Source organism: Manacus vitellinus, unplaced genomic scaffold (genome assembly GCF_001715985.3).
Source record: "Manacus vitellinus isolate BGI_N305 unplaced genomic scaffold, ASM171598v3 scaffold_4_pilon, whole genome shotgun sequence".
NCBI lineage: Eukaryota > Metazoa > Chordata > Aves > Passeriformes > Pipridae > Manacus > Manacus vitellinus.
The window spans coordinates 37,497,367-37,515,360 of record NW_021940604.1 but is presented as its reverse complement, the minus strand read 5'-3'; positions in this window follow the sequence as shown (position 1 = coordinate 37,515,360).

Sequence of the window (17,994 nt, the reverse complement as noted above, 5' to 3'; positions counted from 1 at the left end):
TCTCCCTTTCTGCTTCCTTCCCCCATTATTAGCACATTAAGGACTGAGGAGTGGTAATCTTTAATGGCAACAAGAATCACAGGATATGCTGAGTTGGAAGGGACCCACAAGGATCATGGAGTCCAACTCCTGGTCCTACACAGGACCATCCCCAAGAGTCACACCATGTGCTTCAGAGTATCATCCAAACACTTCTTGAACTCTGTGACTTGGTGCTGTGATCACTGCCCTGGGGACCCTGTTTCAGTGCCCAACCACCCTCTGGGTGAAGAACCTTTTCCTAATGTCTAACATCAACCTCCCCTGACAACTTCAGGCCATTCTCTCAGGTCCTGTCACCGGTCACCACAGAGAATAGATCAGTGTCTGCCCCTCCTCTTCCCCTCATGAGGAAGTTCTAGACTGCAATGAGGTCTTCCCTCAGTCCCCTCCAGGCTGAACAGACCAAGTCACCTCAGCTGCTCTTCATACAGCTTCCCCTCAAGACACTTCACCACCTTCATTGCCCTCCTTTGAATGCTCTCTAAGAGCTTAAAATATAAATTTTATGTAATAAAAGAATATTGTGCAGCTAAATTTTCATACCTTTCTTTGGAAGCATCCTCTGCAGGTTTCAAGACAGGGTTTGATGTGTTTCTGCTATTACCCTCTGTAATACATTCCCTAAGTCCTTCTTGTGCAAGGAACCCTGAATGGAACTGCTGCTTCCTTATTATCCTCTTCTGGGCTTTGAAAGCCTTAAAATAACTGAGTATTGCAGTGGAGAAAGGATTTTCTTTTGAAGAGCCAGTATAGAAAGTTACATTGAGTCAAATTTCACAGGGGTGTTTTGGGTTCCTGTTTTGAAAGGTAGAAATTGCCTTATTGAATTTGCAGGCACCAATAGACTGAAGGGACTTCCAGCACTGTAGAAACCAGAATTCAAGTTGACCTTGACAAAATACAGAAATGCTCTGAAAATACTGATTTCACTGCAACAGAGAGAAGAACAAAGCTCTGTGCTTAGGAAAGACAGTGCTGAGCTGCACAGATGCAGACTGGGGAATGAGTGACAAGGTAGAAATTCTGCTGAAAACCAACCGAGATGCAAATGGATCTTTCACTGAACACAGGCCAAACTATTGCATCTGACAACATTTGTCAAGTTATTCCAAAAGAAGTAAACGTGCTGGGTTTTGTAAGTAGAAGTGCTATCTGAAAAGCTGTGCTTCCTCCATCCAACACTGCTGCAGTCTCAGCTGAAGGAGCTGCTCTGGTGCGGGCTGAGGCTCCAGATGGAAATGTCAGCCGAAATGAGCAGGGACTTCACAGACTAGATGTATGAGGATGGGAATAAAGAAGCAATGGTTTAATCTACAGAAGAGGCAGCAGAGGTTAATGGGATAATAGTTTATCGTTGAGGTGATGGTGATAATAGTAAAAGTAGTAAAGGGATTAAATAGTAGCAAGGAGCAGTCAGTGTAGATATTTATAAATAGAGTCAAAGGATCTTCAGTGCTTAATTTTCTGAAAATAGCTTGTAGACTTAATAATATCATGGAAGCCTAAGATATGAAATCCAACTGTTGTAGCTTGACAACTGGAAGAATGTGAAGCCTAATAGTGGGGCATTTAAGCAGTTAAGTATGAAGGAGCTAGAAATGCCTGTACTGCACTGGAACACTAACCAAAGCTGATGTAAAGCAGTGTGGGAGCTCATGGTGGAGCTGTTTTAAATCCTACCTGGAGCATAGACATGACTTCTCTGTGTCCCTGACACTCCTAGTTATCTGGGTCCAGAAAGCTATCCATGCCTTTACTTCCATAAGGCCATAGCAAGCGCTTGAATAAACAGTTGAAGAGTAGAAAAGGCTTATTTAGATGAAAAGCTTGCTTTGTGTTTGTATTCCTACCAACAATTTGCATTTGGGTTTTGTCTTGTATTTTAGGTAGTTTGTTGCATTTGTTATCCTGTTTTATTTTGTTCATTTGCCTTCAGTTTAAGCCTTTTACGTAATACATAACACTGATTCCTTCTAAGCTGACTGCAAGGACTGCTTTGCAGTTTTACCTTACAATATATTTTATGTAGTTTTATGCACTATTGTCTGCCATAATCTCCATTTATATGAATAGACTAATAACTCTAGAAGTGTATCTTCTAGGCCAACACTTTTATTACGGTTGGTACTGCAATAAAACTGATTCACTGTTCATGAAAGCATGTACAAAAAGGGAAACCTACCATGTTTATTACAATGTCATTCAATATGTTTTATTACTAGAAGAAATTCATATACAGTGAAATTTTCAGACAGTTTGAAATTTGTAGGGTGGTACACAAAAGGAAGTTAATTTTGCAGTCTAATGGGAAGTACTTGGTACTGAGATCTTCATACAGAGCCAATTACATGTAAATTTTAATTTCGGTTCTGTCATAAATGGTTTAACTTAAAAATATTTTAATATTTAAAATATTAATATGGGGATCATATAAATGTAACATGGAACAACATATGAATATGTTGTTGTGTCAATCAAATAGTTATATTTATTTTTTTTCTTTTCAAATTGATAATAGTCCTAAGTAAAGCAAATTTGGAACATGAGATATTTTGATAATGGACCAGTTCCTAGAAAAGTGGTTTTGAAGCAAGCTACAAGATAAAATATAGAATTAACCAGAGCTTAAGTGTAAATATTGGTGCAAACATACCATCCCTTCATACACAAGAAGTGTCAGGCAGATGCATGTGTAAGTGGTGCACAAGTGGTGACTCCTTTTTTTCTTGACTCATGGACACCTTTAAAATACCTGTGAACCCATGCAGAGGAAGTGCATGTTGGTGGTGCACACTTTCAGACCTCAGTATCTTGTTACCTGTTCTGTGTTAGCCCATGTCTGTCCAGCCTCAGCTGTGGTCTTCATATCTTGTAACCAGCCAAGACCTTAGGCATAGCTACTTAGGAAAGTAAGGATCTTAATATGTCTGAAGCAAAGAATGAGAAATCATATCCCTAATAAAGAGGAATAAAATTATATAAAAAAGAGCCTCTTGACCTGATTCACAACAGCCACCTACCAGGGACACTGTACAGATTTCCCTGGGGATTCTTCTGACTCACGTTGATGGAAAGGGAGGTCTGGGCTAAGGGATATTATAGGTAAGTGGATAGACATTTTGTTATATTTTTTTAGAGATGAATGCTTATTAAAATGCTGGATTCAAGGAGTAGGGATAGTATTATAAGCACATGTGGAAAAAATGTACTAAGAAATCTCTGTGGTTTCATATGTAGAAAAAAGATAGCAGCCAACTCCAGCTCAGTGGGCAGCTAATTAAGCCAGAGATATCTCTCTACATTGTATTCTAAGTTCAGTAGAAGAGCATGTATCAGCAAGGTGTCACGTGATTTTTCCTTTATAGTTTGCAGTTTGATTTCAGGAATGAACTATGCATCATCACCATAGTGATTATTTAAAGATGGGATGACTGGATGTTAGATGGGAGCCAAAATGAAAGGTGTGTCTTGTGCATGATCATTTTCCTTGGTCAGTTAGTCACATGCAGCTTAGGTCTGTTGTTTTTCCCTTCCTAATTTTAATTGAATCTTAGTTAGAATAATAAAAACACTTTTAATGTTTAACAACATTAAGTTTTATTAAGACAGTAAGGAGTGATTTTGCCATTGCTACATATTCTGCTTGCTCCATTTAAGATGTGATGCTACAGCTTTCATGGTTGCTTTCCTTCCTCCATCCATCATTTTTCCAATACACAGAGACCAACCACAGCCTAAAAGACTTTTATTACAGGATACAGGAGAAGGAAAAAAAGAAAGGTGTGAACTCCTTGTGAGGAAGCACAGCGTGTGGTCTCAAAGTGGTACCTCTCACCAAAGGAGTATGAAACATTTAACTACACATTATACAGAAAACAAAGCCTGGTATGACCTATACAGCTCTGCCTCATCTGCTTCTCTAGTTTCATTCTTTTTCCACTTATTCATGATGACTTTATTCTTCCACATTTGCAAGAAGTAGAGACAGGATAACACTGCACAAGGTCGTATAGAGGAACACTCTCAAATACAATCCTAAACCCCCAGTCTCTCTAGATTAGCACATTTCACCTGGCAACTTGTGGACACATCTGGCTTGCAGGAGGTTTGAACAACCCTTTCCCCTGGAGGTGATTGAAAACAAGTTATGTGAACTGCAAGCAAAGCCAAGTGCCACCTTCTGCTTCCCAGGCCTGGCAGCGGCAGGCAAGGAGAGGAGCAGTGAACAAAGGCAGCTGCCTGGAGCAGGAGCAGCCTGGCAGATATCACTTGTTTGCACTGTCCCACTCCAATACCCAGGCACGAGAGTGGCTGTCTCCCACCTGGGCAAGCAGCCAACCTCTGTGCCTGGTCTCTGGCCAAAACATGCCTTTGGCAATGGTATGTGAGTCTCTCTGAGAGACACAGGGAAAGCTGGCTGTGTGAAAGAAGGAAAGCAAGAGAGGGATAAGGAGCAAAACTGTGTTTTGTTGGTGCTAGATCAATGTATAGATCAGTATTTATTCTGTGCTAGCAGAAGCAAAACTGACTCTTCAGGCTGACATTACACATCTTGTTTTCCAGGTTGCAAAACATTCCTACGTATTCGAGTTACATTTTATTGGCCTGAACAAGAATCTCTTTCTCCACATCACGTGCAGTGTACGTGAAGGATGTTCAGGAACAGAACACACGAGCATAAACAACCCAGTGAGAGTCAACAACCACAAGCTGCAGTGCAAAAAGGCAAACAACAGAGTGTAATGTATAAAGAAGACTACACTTGGGAGGCACGTGATGGCCTCCTACTTCTCAGCTACTGGTCATGCTCTGTTGAGGTCTGTGACAGGAGACCAGTGATCTGGCTGTGGGGCTCCCGGGAGCAGAGAACAAGGGTTGTCTAGGAAGCTCAGCCACTATGGGAAGATTGAATGAATTAAGGTTGCTTGAAGCCCGAGGAGGTGGGGGTGTGGATAAGATGTTGCTTTGTCTGCCATGATTTCAAAAAGTCTTGAAAATTTAGGAGAATAATTTATTTACTGTAACCATGAGAGGTAAAATGAGAACCAGGTGATTAAATTGCAGGAAGAAAGTTCCAGTTTAAACAGCAGGGAGAACCTTTCTAATAGGACAAACAAACTGTGGGACAGGCTGTTGTGGGAGCCTGCTGATTCAATAAGACAAATTATACAAAAAAGCAAATTATACAAAAATCTGCTAATGATTACCTGGGTCTGTATGAATCTGTGTAGGTGGAAAAAGTAATCTCTTGATGTCCTTTCTGGAGCTGTTTTGTTATGACCTGAAGTTTGCAAGTCCTGCCTCAATGACACAGCATTAGACAGTTTTTATGAGACTTGCTGAGGTGTAACTTGCTTCTGATGCTAAGGGAAGTGCTGAAAAACTGCTTTGAATTCACTGGAGTTACAGTGGAGTTAAATGGTGATAATGAAAATATAGGCCATAATTCCCTCCAAAAGTGACTTCTGATTCCTAAAAGCAAAGTGGGACTGCCAGGATATTTGATTTCTGACTTATGGCAGGGTTAACAGTATTTGCACAATCAAACAGTCACTCCTGAAAAGTTTTCATTAGAAAGTAGAGGAACAGGTGTCCTTATAAGAAGAGCTATCAGATACAGTGATCTGAATTTCTGAGCCTTTCAGGAGTTGCCTGTAAATAAATAAATAAATAAATAATTGTGAGCAGGCAACTTAACTACAGCTTGGAGTTGCATCAACATACAACAGGAATTTTCTCCCAGGCTGTTCCTAAGGTTAGGCCAAATCATATCATAGGTTTGGTAGGTTTCAATGCCCAGCTCCTCATTATTATAAAGAGATATAAATGCTGTCTTTGTGACTTTGCTGGTTACAGTTGTGTTGTTAGATTACACAACAAGACAACTTACAAATTCAGTTTTACAGAGTATGAGCAAGCTACTAAGGGAGTGTTTTCATTAGTGGCTACAATTCTGTGCCAAGCTTTGTCCTTCATATCATATTTCTACTGAAATTTCTTACTTCTTCACCATTTTCCTCCCCAAGGGTAAAATAAAAATGTTAGTGGTTACAAAACCAGAAAAATGATACTGAATATACCTTGGGCACATAATAACACTCACAGAAAGCAAGATTGTGAAGATCAAGATAACTAGAACAATTTTGATTTTTATTTACACTTTTCTGTGAAAGCAGAGCTGACTTTTGTTTGTCCAAACAGATGTTGAACAGACAAATAATTTATCACTAAATTGTGTGCCGAAGGCAAGGTGTTAGGCAAAAGTGCATATCTACACTCAGTACCTTTAAAATACATCTATAAATGAGGCTGACATGGTCTCAGTGCTTCCTATTATTTCTTGCTGTACTTAAGAGTTTTGCCACATTTAAAGTGCTATGACTGGCTGTGCAAGAGCCAGGACTGTACAAGGAGTCCAGGACTGCACAAGACCACAAGAGTTAGGGCCCTTCTAGGGTGTCTCAGCCTTAGGATTCCTCATGAACTTTCTTAATGATTAGCCTGATCTTGCTGTTCCCTGACAACAAAGTGGTGCGGGAAAAAAAAGGCCCCGTATTTAAGTGACTAAATATCTGTCACATGTATGGCATTCACTGGTGTGCTGAGATGGGTGGTTGTTCTATATATACCAAAAAACTGCTGCTCCAGCAAAGATTGTGTTGAGGATTGAACCTTGAAGAGGTCAACCATGTATCAGACTACTATAGGGCATCAGCCTAGACAGGAAACGTTGGCTTCTGGACATGGCTGTTGACAGTGACAACTGACAACTTGACAAACCTGATTATTTAAAACAGAAACAACCTTGGGAGGCTGACATAACTGCAAGATGAGGTGGATGCCATAGATAATAAGAGAAATAGGGAATTTCTCTTTTCCTGATGAGAATGCTCACTATGTTCATCAGGGCAACTTTGAGAGAAAACAAGCAAGGCTATAGAGATGTCCTGACACCTTTAAACTTTTAGCTCTGGAAAAATTCTTCAGTACTGCTCTCTGTCTTTTCAAATATCCCACTAACATTTACAGAGGGAAATCTGTCCTGGTTGTCCAGCAACACTGCTTGCTAGAGCTGCTAATGACCATTTTAAGGGACTGAGAAAATGACAAAAAATGCATCTGGTAGCACAATCTTATCAAGCAGGAATAACCAAACCCAGCCTGCAGGATTATGTGGAAGCAGGTATAACTATAGGGAGAGATTTGTCACCTCTGCAACTTACAAGTTTTGCATATCCACATAAGAATAGAAGCACAGAACTTTTTCTGTTCTACAGCTTGCAGCTGCATATATAAACACTTTACATTTGAAATCCTCCAAAATATGTGAAATGCCCAATGATGCAGGTTTGATATCCTGGCAGTTTAACTCAACATCTCCAAATGAGTGTTGACAAGGTATGCACACTCATCTGATACTTTCTGTATTTCCATTCTTCTGGGGTGCTAATCCCATGAAAGAAGCCACAGTGCTGGACCACAGTAAATATCATAATTGCTGCCCTTCATACATTTTAGCTTTACTGTCTGGGAAAACAGTTGATTGCATTAATTTTAAAAGTCAGCTGCTGGGTTATTAACTTATTTAAAAATTATTATTTCTTGTTGAAGGCAGTAATCATTAGCACAAATTGGTGCATGCATTGCAGCACATAGTGCACAGACAGAGGCGTGGAATTTTCTTTGGAGGTCACCAATGAGTCTCAAATGAGGCACCTTTTCAAAGTCCAGATGTAATGCTTGTCTGCCAGCTGCACATATTTTGATTTTTTAGGCTGCCTTCAAGTACTTATGTTGAATATTTTAGAATCAGAAATACAGATGAATTTCAGTTCTTGGTTTCTGAAAATCCTGAAGTCCTGGGGAGCTGAAAGTGATCTGCTCCTTTGAAAATGAGCTCACTGCTGTTCATTGACCTAACTATGATTATAAGAGCTTACTGATAGGTTCACATCGGAAAAAAAAATTGCCAATAGGCAAAATGAAAGAAATCTGCACATACCATATTTACATAACTTGGTCAATGTCTTGTGAGCGAACCTGGTGGGGTGTGAAAACCAGGTGACAAAAGGTATTTTTAATCCTTTTTCTCCTGATGCCAACAAACAATTCAGTGTAATTCTAGTTGTTCTCCTCAGCCCACAGCATGTTTTATTAGCTTTTATCTAGTTTTATTAGTCAGTTTTTGTGCAAGTCTTTCCATGTATGAAGTTAAGTAGAAAAAATAAAGAAGGTAGAAAGATCAAATGACTACGCTGTTAGGTAATTTTTCTTTTATTATTTATTATAACCCTAAAACAAAGATTATGTATCACCATCTTTTATGAATGAGGCTGCTGTTCAAGCAGAAGAAGTTTACATATAATTTGTGATTGAAAACCTCATTTTTTTACCTTACTTGCAAAATGCCAGCAGTTAAGAAAAAATGCATGTTCAGCCACTGGCAGTTTCCCCTGGATCTTATGCCCAACCCACCCTATTACAGGGTTCCAAAGCCGCAGGAACTTATCAATTAATCTTCAAACTTACCTTTCAATCTTCCACATGATCTACAAGTATTTCAGTAAGTCTTGTGTAGACTCCTGATACAAAATTAGATCTCTTAATTAAAGAACAATAAGCAGCTCAGTATCCAAAGATTTTTTAAACGGGATTTTCTCTTAAATGTAATTATAGATAGAATTCATAACTGAAAGACAATCAGACAAAATATTTCAGATACATTCATTAAAAGATTGTAAACAAAGAGAATATCTTCAAAAGCTCAGGAAAAAGTTTCGTCCCCAGCTGCCATGAGGAGCAAATTCCTGTAGGTGATTGCAACTGATTCACTAATTTTCTAAACAGATTTTTTGAAATCAGATTCTACTTCAGATCAACCTTCTGGAGAGCCTTTCAGGTGCTAAACTAATCTGAAACTTGCACACACAATATACAGTTTCAAAAGGTGTGGTGGAGGAATGGTTATCACTTCAGCATGCTCGGATAGGTCAGGACTTGGTGCACATGCAGTTGTAACTGATTGCATTGTTACTGTTAGCTGGGACAGCTGAGAAGTCCTTCTCAGTGGCCCTGACCCACCTGTGCTAGTCATGGTGCAATCATGGAGCAAAAATATGGTGCCTACTCCAGAAAAATCACTGTCAACACATGGAACAGGGAGGACATAGAAGGATGGGGACAGATGAAGGAACATGGGGAAATAGTGAGACAACTGCAAATCAGCAGGTAGGTCTATCTTGATTCATAGTATGTGTCCAGTAAAGCCCTGGTGAAGACAAAATTCTGGACCAGATCCTTGCATCTTCTCTTTGAATCTCATTAAAACTACAAAGCATCCACAATTATGAACTTAATTTAACTGTGTAATTAATTGGGTCTTATTCTGCTTTACATGAGTGGTACTTTAAAGGCATGTGGAGACCATAAGAACAACTTTCATTAGGACCTGCAGTGGTGTCATGATTGATTTTAAGGGTCAGAGGAAGAACTGTGGTGGGATTTGAGTTAAGCTACAAAATTTTGAAGTAAATGCAAATTTGAGTGTGGCAGATTGCCTCTTTATTTAAAGGTTAAAAAAAGGCTTCCTTTGTTTTTATTTCTCCTCCATGTAACTAAATAGTTCTTCTGGAAATATAATTAAAATTGCTTAAAAAGAAATATTATTCATAAAAGAAGTTTCATCGTTGCATTTTATATTTTACATGGAAAATAGTAGGTTTTTAATGTAGTTGAATATCAAAGCTCTGCAGATGTAATTGTTGTGCTTTTGAAAAGAAAATGTTAATTAAATGGATGTGTCACTCCCCTGATTAGCTTTTCTTGCTTTTGGATAGTTGCTACTCAACCTCTGTGTGCAGAAATTGAGACCGAAAAAGTCACACCAAAAAAATGAGAAATGAAAGAAATTAAAAGCACCCTAAAATTGCTGGCTCCATCTCCTATTCAGCAAATACCATCTTCATAAATAGAAAGGATGACCACAGCATTCTGGAACTGCCGTGCTATGTAGAAGGTGATTCAGAAATGGAGGAAGTTCAGAAGAATGATGGGGATGGTGAGGAAAGAGGGACAGTTGCAAATTTAATAACATTGGAAAATTAGAATCAAACCTGAACTTCATTAGTGTTTCCAAGTTTCTGTTCTGAAATTTGGAAATATCAGAACTGTGCAATTTCTCCAGTGGTCTAGGATTTGACTTTCTGCAGCTTGAGGAGAGATGATAAAGCAATTCTAAGTTAGCTCCCAAAAGCTCCTGCATCTTAGGCACTTGTGTTGCCGAACACTGAAATAAAGCCAACAGTTTTATGCCTCCAGGAGACTGACCTCATTGCAAGTCTTTAGGAAGCAAAGTATTTTAGGACTGGGAAAATATTTATCAGCCAACTGGGAAATGTTTGGGTCTGAGTTAAGGGTTACATACAATTGTGTATAGCTAGAAAAGATGGGTTCTTATCTGGCTGTATTTCAGAATGCTTTACGTACCGTTTTGTATGTGGTATGTGATGTGTATGAACACCTCGAACTAGCAGTATCAAAAAACTATTTTTGATAAACAGTTTGTGCTTTGATCATTTTGTACCTTTTCACAGCCAGGTCTATTAGGTGTGGCAAAAGCTGAGCATTTGTTTGTAAGGGTTGAACAACAAGAAAATAAGGAGGAAATGAATGCAGGTCAGAAGGCATGTTTTACTTGCCAAATTGAGCCACAAGCACAAGGGCCTCCTGAGCTTCCAGTTTCGAGAATTCAAGATGGCTCAGATGGCTGTTTTGGCCTGAGGTTTATTATTGCCAGTGCATTGGGATAAATGAAGGAGTATTAATTATATTGATATAATCTAGGAGATAACTACAGAAATTTCTAAGGATTTCCTGTTTTTCTCTTTCACTTCTTTTCAGTTTTGTTGTTGAATGTGAATTTTCAAAATAAGATATTCTTGAGAGATTTCTATTTTGAGAGTGTTTTATTATTAGTGCATTACATATCTTTTCAGTGTGATAATTCAGCACGTTATAGCAATGATTTCACTCTGTAAAAGTTGTAATTTGTAAAGTTAGGGAAAGACTATAAAAATTTGCTGGAATTGTAGAAAATTTGAAAAGTCTTACTCACCTTGGAAATTTTGGTAAGCTGAAGTTCAGATTTGATTCAAATATTCCAGATTCACTGAATTATGATAGTTTTCCTTAAATGATCTTCCTAACCTCATTTAATAAAAGTAAAACTCAAGACTGATTTAGTGTTTGATATTTCAGAAACTTGGTGGAAGGGAGAGGTGCGGGATGTGGGGGGTGTGTATATGTATTTACACTTCCCTGAACAGTGGGGATACAAAAACTACGCAATCCCAGTATGGGGTATAAACTGGAATCTTTTATTGAATGCGAGAACACAATTTAAGGGGCTTAGGGGCAGGACATGTTAATAAGGAGGACGAGCTATGTTAATTAGGGAGTTACACAAGTTTTACTGCATTTTAGCCAATAGGTTAATATTTCTCTAAACCAAGATTACATAGGGGGAAAGGGATTAAAGGGGTTTAGACATGGTCTGATACAATTATCTCAAGAGTCCTTTCTGATTTCTGCTGGAGCCAGGTTTAATCCATAAGGTAGAGCTTTTACAGGTCTTGTGATGCAGTGCCCTTAGAGAAAGGAATTTCTCCCAGCTCCTGCTGTTCACAGCCTGCTACATAATCTCATCAACTCCTTCTCTGCTGATATTATATTTTTGGGATCCTACACTAAACCCTTTTGATAATATTGGAAAATATATTATTTTTCTCACAGTATTGGCTAGAAGAGTCCAGTTATGGTACTGCGTATTTCTCTTGTTATGAATTAGACAATATCTGAATTGATGAAGACCTAAACAAACCTGTTATGCAAAAGACTGTTTTAAGACCTACGTCACATGAAATCTGCATCCCCAAATAAATGCCTAAATGCACAGCTATTGTTCTCCTTTGATGGACTGATTGTCTGTGGAGCAGAGATTTGAACTGAAGATTAAAGAAACTTTTTCCCAAAAGTGTTTTTTAAATTTCCGAGCTCTGGTAAAAAACTTTTGGGTTGCCAAAAGTCATACCTTATGGTAAAACAATCTTTCTTGTTGCTGTTAAGATCTTCAAAGAAATTAAGATTTGCACTAAAGTCATAAAAGACTGGAAGAAATGGCATTCAAATGAAAACCAAGTTTTGGGATCTGGTGAGAGACAATATTGACTTAGTTTCTTCAGAAGAAAGAGCTACTGAAAACCAAAACTTTAAGTCCCAAACCTCCCAAAGAGAAACAGCTGGTTTTGGCCTAGTATGTGTTTTCCAGTTCTTAAAATTCCAGTTTCGTGCCTCCAAACTCATAAAACAATGAACAACATCTTCAATATTAGCATCAACAACATTGCCAGCAATAGGCAGCTCCAGTCAATCTGTTGAACTGTATGTTAGAAATGGTTTTCAATTCTCTTCTTGTATAAACATCACATAACATCACAATCTGACTTCTCAAGAACTTAAATGAGGTAGTGTTAAATTAAAACTTCTAACTCAAGTTAGTCCCTGCACAACAAAATGTTTCCATCCGTGCTATTAATCATGTGGATCACATTTCAGGACTAACGCTATGGATAAGCTAAAGCAATGGAGTTCCAAAATGGATTTTCTTGCACACAGATTTTCTCACTGATTCCCACAATATGAATGTACTTAAAGTGTGCTGAAAATGGGTTTGGCACTATGCACACTGTCTGGTAAAATAGTACTTCCATTCAGCTGTCTATAGACTGAAAAACAGACAGAGAAGTTTAACTATTGAGAAGGCAGACAGCAAAAGAAACTTGAACACACCAGAAAAACTTAACTGCAAGTCTTTTGATAAAAGACAACTAATTTATTTCAGGAGTCTTTATATCTGCTGATTATAGCAGTGACCCATTACTTAGAAATTGATAACCTGAATTTAGAGACCAACAGGATTAGCCACAGGATTTCTTTCTTTCTTCCTGAATTCATATGAAGTATCATCACTTACCTTGAAAAACAGCATCTTTACCTCATAACATATTAAATGACTGAGTCTATTAATTTTTTCCCATGTTAAAGAGTGCCTAGCAGTAAAACTTGTTTAACACATTAAGTGGTCCTAGCCACTCAGTGAGAAGGGTGGTATGTTCTCCAAATGACAATGGATCAAATTGTCATGGTACAGAGATTCATCCAGATTTCTGGACACCCTTAATTCCCAAGCGTGCAAGAGGGGCTTAGGAGTGCTCAGAAATTTGTAACTTGGGACACTTCTAGATGAGGTGCTGGCATAGTGCTTATTCAGACTGATGAACTCTGTTCACAGTCTTCCTTTCAGGGAGGCATCAGACCTGCCATCAAGCTCATGAACCATGCTTCCCTCCTGGGTAAGATGCTGCCACTTACAATCCAGAACAATGAAACATATAGTCTTTTAGCAAATTAAAATATTAAAAGAAAATTGTTATTTTCAATTTGCAAAGTTAGTGATGTTTTCTTCATTGCACTGCTCAAGTTCCAGTGCAACTTGATGTGACCTGGAGAAACTGCTCACCTGGGAGTCTGATATGGTACCAGCAGCGGTGACTCTTGTCTCCATAGCAGCCCTTAGTTCATTAAGTGTTGCTAGAGATTCTCTGAAAATTTTTCAGAGCTGAAAATTCACAAATTCTATATTGTGTGCCACGGGGTAGGTAACAAATTTTTGGTCTGCCCTTTTCTTCTCCATGAAAACATCATATAGTTCAAATTAATCAAACTCAAACTAGACAAGAGTGAGTCAGCCTTCTCTACTGCCATCTTACCCAGAGGGGTGATCTTTAGGAAGCACTTACCTGTTTTCTACTCCCTTTTCTTGTTGACATTTTCCCATCCAGATCTTTACCTACTCAACAACTCAACAGTTGCTCTCTGCCAGGCTTTTCTATATCTCTTTCCTTCCAGTAGCAGGTCACTCTTAGGGTTGCCATGAAGAGTCATGTGAAGATTTCCTCCTTCTCTCCCTCTGCCTAGGTTTTGTTGACTTCTCTGATAGGGTTTCTGCTTCCCTTGAGAGAGTTTATGACCATCCAGAAATTACCTCTGCTAGGAAATTATTCTTTTCCTTAAAGGAATGTGTTCTTAAAAACAACAGTAACCTTTCAGGGTAGACTCAAGGGATGACTAATATTTTGGCGTACTCTCAGTGGTTCACATTCTCTCCTCTTTCTCTTTCCTTTCAATTCCATTATGTGGATTTTCTAACTCTCTTTAGAACATAATTGGAAAACATATCTTTATTTATCTTTTTCACCGCACTTTGTTTTTTTTTCTCTCTGTAATTCATTTTCCTGCTCTGGGAATACAAAATACTCTGAAAAAATAACAGTGGGTAAGCAGTACTTTAATGAACATTGCCTTTAATTACTCTAGGTTCTTTCAGGTATGATTTTTGTCTTCCTCATTTTTTGCCATCTGTGGTAAAGACAGTGCAAGCCTTAGGATTTTGCAGTAGCTATCTGAAGTAATTCTTTCCTTCTTTTATCTACAGAAATTGATCTCAGTCTAGCCTCTTCAGATTTAAAGGGTTTGGAAAGTATTGACAGTATGTCTCTGTTGCTTTTTCCTCATCCAGCTGAAATGGTATGGGCTTTTTTTCACCTTTTTTTTCGAAGAAGAGTGCCAGAAGATTACTGGGATGTCACCAGTCTCCTCTGCATAATTGCCAACTTGAAAAGGTTCCTGGATGCTTCTCTTTCCCAGCACATGCTGTTCTACTGTTCACACTATTTATTCTAATACTTGTCAGCTATGCAGTGGCTTTTTTTTTTAAACACTAATCAGCCTGAAGAACCTGTAAGTGTTAGTGCACTTTCAAGAAAGACTTATTCAGAATGAAAAATTTCAGAAGGAGAAAGGGGTGAAAGCCATTGCACCTGCTGGCTTCCAGAGCAGTTAGAGTCACAGAGATGCCTTCAAGGCCAGGTTTCCAGCAATGTTGATCCCCTGTATCTTCTGCTGCATTGGGTTGGGGTGGGAGAAGGTGATGGTCTGGTCCATGTCGGCCTGGGGATGGGCACGTGGAGACTTGCATTAGCACAAGGCAGGCCTGTGATCATGCTGAGACCAAGAGGATGCCAGGGGATGCAGCCCTGTAGGAGGCTTTCCACATAAATGACCCAAGTCCAGTTGAAGTAGATAATCCCTTCTGGCAGCTGACTGGAGTCCTCCAACAACAGTCTGAGAGTCCATTTTGTTTGCTGCTTGCTCCCCCATTTAGTCCCTGTGCTGAGAATATAATTTGCAACCACGTTGTTCTGCTCATTAGAATCTTTCTCCTAAAAGCTTGCCTAAATTTATCATACATACTTATAGGCTGAGCTGCAGAAAGCAGCCCAAAGAGACAAGTCCAAGAAGAGGTCATCACCAATGGTATATTTTACTGGCTTTTAAATTTTTTTTAATAGTTCTTCAATGCTTACATTTTTCTAAACAATTAAACAATGTTGTCTGTCATGATCACTTTTTTTTCTTTCATTTCCATCCAGAAATGAGTGTCCTCCTAAGATGCCACTTTAGCCCATCTCATCAGCTCAATGCCACTGTGGGATGAATGCAATGCAACACACTTTCTGTGGGACAGCTGTTGCTGGCAGCACAGAAGCACGCCTGCTGGTGAAAATGGCTCAGAGACATGCTTGAGAGACATGGAGACTGTGTCAACTGCACTTTAGAGATAGCAATGGGGAAATAAATGAGCTCCAGAATAGTTTAGGGTAGCTTGGAATCATTCAATGATCCAGCATGAAATACCGTTGCTATGCCGTTGGAGATGTAAACAGTGAAGGCAAGGATAGGAGCCCCATGGAAATAAAAAGGAAAGGCATTTTTCATCAGGAAAATAACAGTGACACTTTGACAGTGCCCATCTGTAGTCCAAGATCAGCCAGGACAGACCTTCAAAGCACACTGCAGCATGTCCCATAACTGACAGAGGGGATCGGTAGCATGCTGTTTGATTTGCTCTTCACCTGTTGTGCATGCCTTTCTGCTTGGCTCATTTTCCTTTTCCTCAATCTGATGTAATTTTTACAGATGAGGCATACATGGAAAGATTCCAATGGACCTCTAGTAACTTCTTCCATTGAATAATGCTTTATGCTTTTAAAATTGTTTCAAATAAGTATGATAATGAATAGAGATAGTAAAAAAATTAGGAACATAAGGCATTTTTGGAGGATGAGCAAAGACCACCCAGCATATTACATTTTTCCCTTACCCACATATCTTCCCAGTCCAGCTCTAGCCAATTGCTGCACAAACAGCTCTAATATTACAATCCTAACTGGTTTATTGGTTATGTCTGGATTTGCCACAGTCATAATTAAAAATTGTGTTGTATGCTTGACCAAAGAATCACACAGCATCCCAGAAATGATGGAAAACAGGGCTGCTAGGAACTTCAGCTGATCATTATTTCCATTGTTTTTGTGACCACTTGTCATGCCTGACAGGTGTTTGTCTAACTTGTTCTTAAAAGTTTTGTGTCAGCCATCGTGCTGCTTTGGCCTCCCAGCTAAACCAACGTTGCACTTCAATAACCACCCCTCAACCACTCCTGATCCCTAACAGCAAGAATTCTTGCTCCCAAAAGTTTCCATCCTGTGCCTCTAGTGAAATCAGTGTTGGGATGATAGCTGAAACTGGGGATACATTTTACTACTCCTGGGTAAATAAATGTCACCCTAGAGTTTCATTCCATGAAGCCCACTGACACAAATTAGAGTTGCAATTTCTCACTTATGCATTCAGAAGCAGGTTGTTTTTGCCAATTGCAGTAGCAACAAGGATGGAAAGCTATTTTTCAAAAGTCTTGAGAACCTGCTTCTCTTTTCTTTTCATATATGTTTTTTTTATTTATATAAGTGCTCATAAGAGAAAGTACTCCCAATGCTCTGGCACCTTTGCTGGACCCTAAGTGTATTAAAATGATCACTCTGTATTTTCTTGAGTGTAGCCCCAAAACATAGCAAGATCAGAAGGAAGGAAATGAGTTCACCCCACTGCCATCTGCAGAGTTTTATGTCCCTCGGTTTCCCATCCACCTCCTTGCAGGCGAGGAATATGACTCTTGCTCAGAGACTAATAACTAACTGCATGTGGCCTTGATGGGGGAGAGGGATAATTTCCAAGACATTGAGCCATAATAGAGAATTTCCTGCTGTGCTCCTGCTCCTACAGCAGCAGGGCTCAGCAATAGCACATTCCCAAGGCAGGTCTGACCAGCCACTACGGGGAAAAGAGGATATCTCTTGGGAAAGGCCCGTCTTCCCAAGACTGGTTTTAAAAAACAGTTCTGGCAGACAGCCTATTGCCAGTGCAGGTCTGTGAAGAGACCATGTTTGATATTTCCATGAAGGGAAATGCCTCATCAAAAGTGAGAGGCTGAGCTGATTAGCTGCAGCCTCTGAACAGAGCCAAACCACTGCCTTGTGCAGACCGCAGCACCATCATCATATCTCCAGCTGATACAGGCTGTTCTTGTGTTCAAAAGTTCTTATTCAGACAAAGAAATACATACAAGAGCACAATTCTTTAGCCATCTGGTACATGGAAAATTCAGACTTTGCCACAGGGGTTGCTAATCTCTGCCTGGCAGCTAGGATGCTAACCAGACACCCTGATGCAAATCCAAGCAGCAGAAGGCAGGCACACACCTGTCAGGAAATGAGTAGAAAGTGTGGCTCTTCTGACTGCTCAGCACAAGTAGCCAGCATCACCTCCCTGGAACCAAACCCATAATGTCTCAAAATGTTAAGTAATGCAGCTGACAGCTCTGGTCAGTGGAGTCATCGTTTTCAAATCAGACTGTCACTGGTTTAGCGTCCTCACCGCATCCCATGGTTGTTCATCAGTTCCTCAGGCTTTCTGAGCTATGGATGCTGCACATAT